Source organism: Podarcis pityusensis, assembly GCF_964106645.2.
Source record: "Podarcis pityusensis genome assembly, chromosome: 6".
Classification (NCBI taxonomy): Eukaryota; Metazoa; Chordata; class Lepidosauria; order Squamata; family Lacertidae; genus Podarcis; species Podarcis pityusensis.
Window position 1 is genome coordinate 50,664,828 of NC_138030.1, and position 3,852 is coordinate 50,668,679.

Below are 3,852 nucleotides of genomic sequence, written 5' to 3' on the forward strand. Positions count from 1 at the left end.
TAAATTTCCATATGCTACTATATATATCTGTGTCCTTCTTTTAGGTGATTCATTTGCTTTTTTCAGTGATGTGTATGTGGCTGCCATACATTCCTCTATACCTATCTGTCAACAGAAGCTATTTAGATTCTATTTGCCTTTCTTTCCTGTGTTGCTTCTGGACGAAAGGTGAGATGTCAGTGCCCTGGACAGAACAGTTTCTAGTTGTGAGATAGAGAATCTGCAGTACACTATGGGACCTAGTTCAAGTTTGGTGGCACCTTTTTCACGCTGTCCTTCTGTTGCAACTCCTGCTTTCCAGAATTTGTCAGCTGTGGCTGTAAAGTTGAGTATAACAACAGACCTAGTTAAAGAAAGGTTGCTAGGCTATGTGATGACTCAAACCTGAGCTGGCAGAACAGGTCTTGGGCTGGTACCACTCACTTGCCCATGCATGTGAGGGAGCAGTGAGTGGCCCCAATCCCTGCCTCTCCCAGGACCTGAGCTACCTTTAACTTCCCTTTCTCCTTTCCTGCATGAAACCCTAGCGCTTGGGCTAGGTCTGGGCCAGACCATCTAAGTCAAGCAGACCATGATCCCTAGTGGGCTCAGGGGGAAAACCCATGTCCATGATTACCTGGATCTGATGCCTTCAAAGCAATGTGATGAATGAGATATGTTCTAACAGCTTTGCAACATATAGCCAACTTCCAGGAACTGCTATATTTTTCCAGAGTTGCACAGAGTTGATCAAGCACTATTAACTATGTAATTCTAAACATGCCTACTCAAGAATAAATCACACTGAGTTCAATGGGACTGACTCTAACGTAATTGTGTTTAGGATTGCAGCGAAAGAGATCGACTGTAGCTCAGTTCAGACTGGAATTTAGAGCCAAACAGAACAAAATGTATATAGAATTCTAAAATTACTTTAGTGGTTAGACTTTGAACATTCACAATTTAAGAAAGTGGCCAGAAAAAGTACAAAATGCCTGGTCTGGTTTTGCTGATTTTGCTGCCAGCGTGGTTTAGAAGTGGGAAATGTTAAATTGATGTTAATATGTAGTTAATGGAGGAATAGTGTACCAAGGGGTCGAAATCAGGGAAAGAGGAAAAACCTATTCTTTGAATTTTCAGTTGTTGGCAAGTTTGTCTCTGCCAGTTAGTTCTTTTTAGAAATCTCAACTTATTCGTACCAATTTCTCTACACTGCCAGTTACGTAACAGAACCCAATGCAAGTTCACACTATTGTGTAACATGGACCTACCGAACTGGACCACATACAAAGCATAGATCATTATCAGTTATTAATATCTGCAGTCCCAGCAACTACCTAGCTGCTTGCTGCAGTCTTATTCAATGTCCGGTGTACCCAGTCCCTTAGGAAAATAAATGAACAACAGCTCATAAGGAGGGCTCTCTCCTTTTTCTTCATGCTGGTCTCCGACTTGGTTTGCTCATGCCATGCTCTTTTCCATATTCCCTTGTCTCTGCTGAAATGTATTTCGTATTCAGATACATTTGTTGTCTTTGACAGCAGCACTCATGCACAGTCAGACCAGGAAACTGGAACAAGAATGACCAGATTGTATCTTAAAACTGGTTATTTTCCAATTAGAAAGCTAGACCCAGTAATTAACTCAGAGAGAAATTAACCTAAGGATGGAAATTATGCTCCTGCTACAAAACATACATCAGTCAGTCAACATGTAGGAACATAGAACAGATGTTTCTGTATAAATAGGACTATAGAACAGAAGTTTCTCTAGGTTCTACTAGCGGGGAGTGCCCTGTGCTTCCCAGGAATTTGTAGAAATGAAAAAATAGTCTGATTTTTAAACAGTGTAATTTGTGAGTTTGGACCATCTTGGGAGTTTCTACCATCTTGATTCAAAATGGTGTCTGGCATCCAAATGTTGATGAAGTTCCCCACCCCCCACCTTGGAAACCCTTGTGCCACGTTTGGTAATGATATCTCAAGAGGCAGCCAAACCTATGCCAAAAAATGAGCAGTCACACCAAAGCGATAGTTCATTCTATCTTGTTCCAAAATGGTACCTGGGATCCCAACATCAATGAAAACTGCCTCCCCCACCTCAGGAAGCCTTGTGCCGAGTTTGGCAACGGTGGCCAAATCTATAGAGAACAGATGGACAGACGGAAGAACCACTTTCCAATATATATAATACATTTTTTATTTCTGTACACTACTTAGGTATTCCCTGAATGTTTATAAGTTCTGAAATAAGTAAAATGAATGAATGAGGCGTGCATGCCAGGAGTTAAAAAGGCAGAACTGGAGGCAGCGCTTCAGGGAATCATGCAGCTGCATGCCAGCAGTCAAGATGGCGGAAGCAGCAGCAGCACTGGCCCCGATGACATCTGTGGAAGTGCGGCACCCAGTTCCCTGCCCTCGCCTGGCTCAGAGCTTCTCCAGCGGGACGGGCAAGTGGGACAAGGACCTGGGGGCTCCAGGGGACACCATCACCACTGACCCAGGATACATGAGAGGCCATGGAACATACCTGGGAGAAGAGAAGCTCATTGCCTCTGTGGCTGGTGTTGTGGACAGGGTGAACAAGCTGGTCTGTGTGAAAACTTTGAAAACGAGATACAATGGCGAAGTCAGTGATATTGTGGTTGGACGAATCACAGAGGTTCAGCAGAAACAGTGGAAAGTCGAGACCAATTCCAGGCTGGATTCTGTCTTGCTCTTTTCATCCATGAATCTTCCAGGAGGGGAGCTGAGGCGGAGATCAGCAGAGGATGAACTGGCAATGCGAGATTACCTGCAGGAAGGGGACCTTATCGGTGCAGAAGTCCAAGCGGTGATCTCTGATGGGGCTGTATCCCTGCACACACGGAGTCTGAAATACAGAAAGCTTGGCTAAGGTGTGCTCATCCAGGTGTCCCCTTCCCTCGTGAAGCAGCAGAAGACCCATTTCTATTATTTTAATTGTGGGGCTTCCGTTATCCTAGGCAACAATGGGTTCATCTGGATCTACCCAATACTCAAACAGAAGAATGAGGAGACTGGGGCATTCGTCACGAACCTAGAGCCAGTGCCCTTGCCTGACCGTGAAGTGATTTCCCGACTCCAGAACTGCGTTGTGGCTCTGGCAGAGCAGAAACTGATGCTCTATGACACCAGCATCCTCTACTGCTACGAGGCCTCCCTTTCTCCTGAGATCAAGGACCTTTTCAAGCCAGAGGTGATGGAGAAGATTGTGCTGAAGACGCGTCAGAGACTGCTGGAACTGGAGGGGTGATTGGAGAGGGAAAGTGGTGAGGCAGTGATGGTCCTTTCCTTTCAGGGATCTAGCCTCCCCAAGGTTCTTTTTTCCAGTGTGAGATTTCATTACAAATCCCATACCAAATAGAAAAAGGGGAACTGTGGAAGCGATGAGAACTTTTGCTTTAATAATCTTGGTATCCTTTGTTAACTTGTGGCCCTCAAAATGAGGCTGGACTACAGTTCACACCCCCCCCAACCACCAGCTGTACTACCTGCAGGGGCTGATAAGTTGGGTTCCAGCAGGATAGGAGTCCAACAGCTTCTCAATGGCTACTGCTTCCTCAGCCCCTGACCTAGCCGAAATGCAGCATCACAATCCTCTACATGTCGTCAGCATTGTAAAAAGCATCTATGATATTGTGGATGCTTCAAGCTATGTGTGTGCATGCGGGGGGGGGGTTCTTTCTTTCTTCGTTTCTTTCCCCCCCCCCCGGAGATATTTCAATAAACTTTAGTTGTTAAAAAATAATAATGAATGAATGAATGACGTAAGGATAAAGATATCCCAGATGGGGATAACTTCTAGTATTGACCTGCTATGGGGTGGGGTGGTGGTGGTGGTGGTGGTGGTGGT

At 45.1% G+C, this 3,852-nt stretch overlaps 1 pseudogene across 1 annotated transcript; it reads left to right on the plus strand.

The window, feature by feature from the left end:
• Window positions 1-2,343: 2,343 nt before the first annotated feature.
• LOC308479240 (exosome complex component RRP4 pseudogene) lies at window positions 2,344-3,329 on the plus strand (annotated as a pseudogene). The gene has a single exon. The product of its transcript is annotated as an exosome complex component RRP4 pseudogene (transcript).
• The last annotated feature ends 523 nt before the right edge of the window (window positions 3,330-3,852 follow it).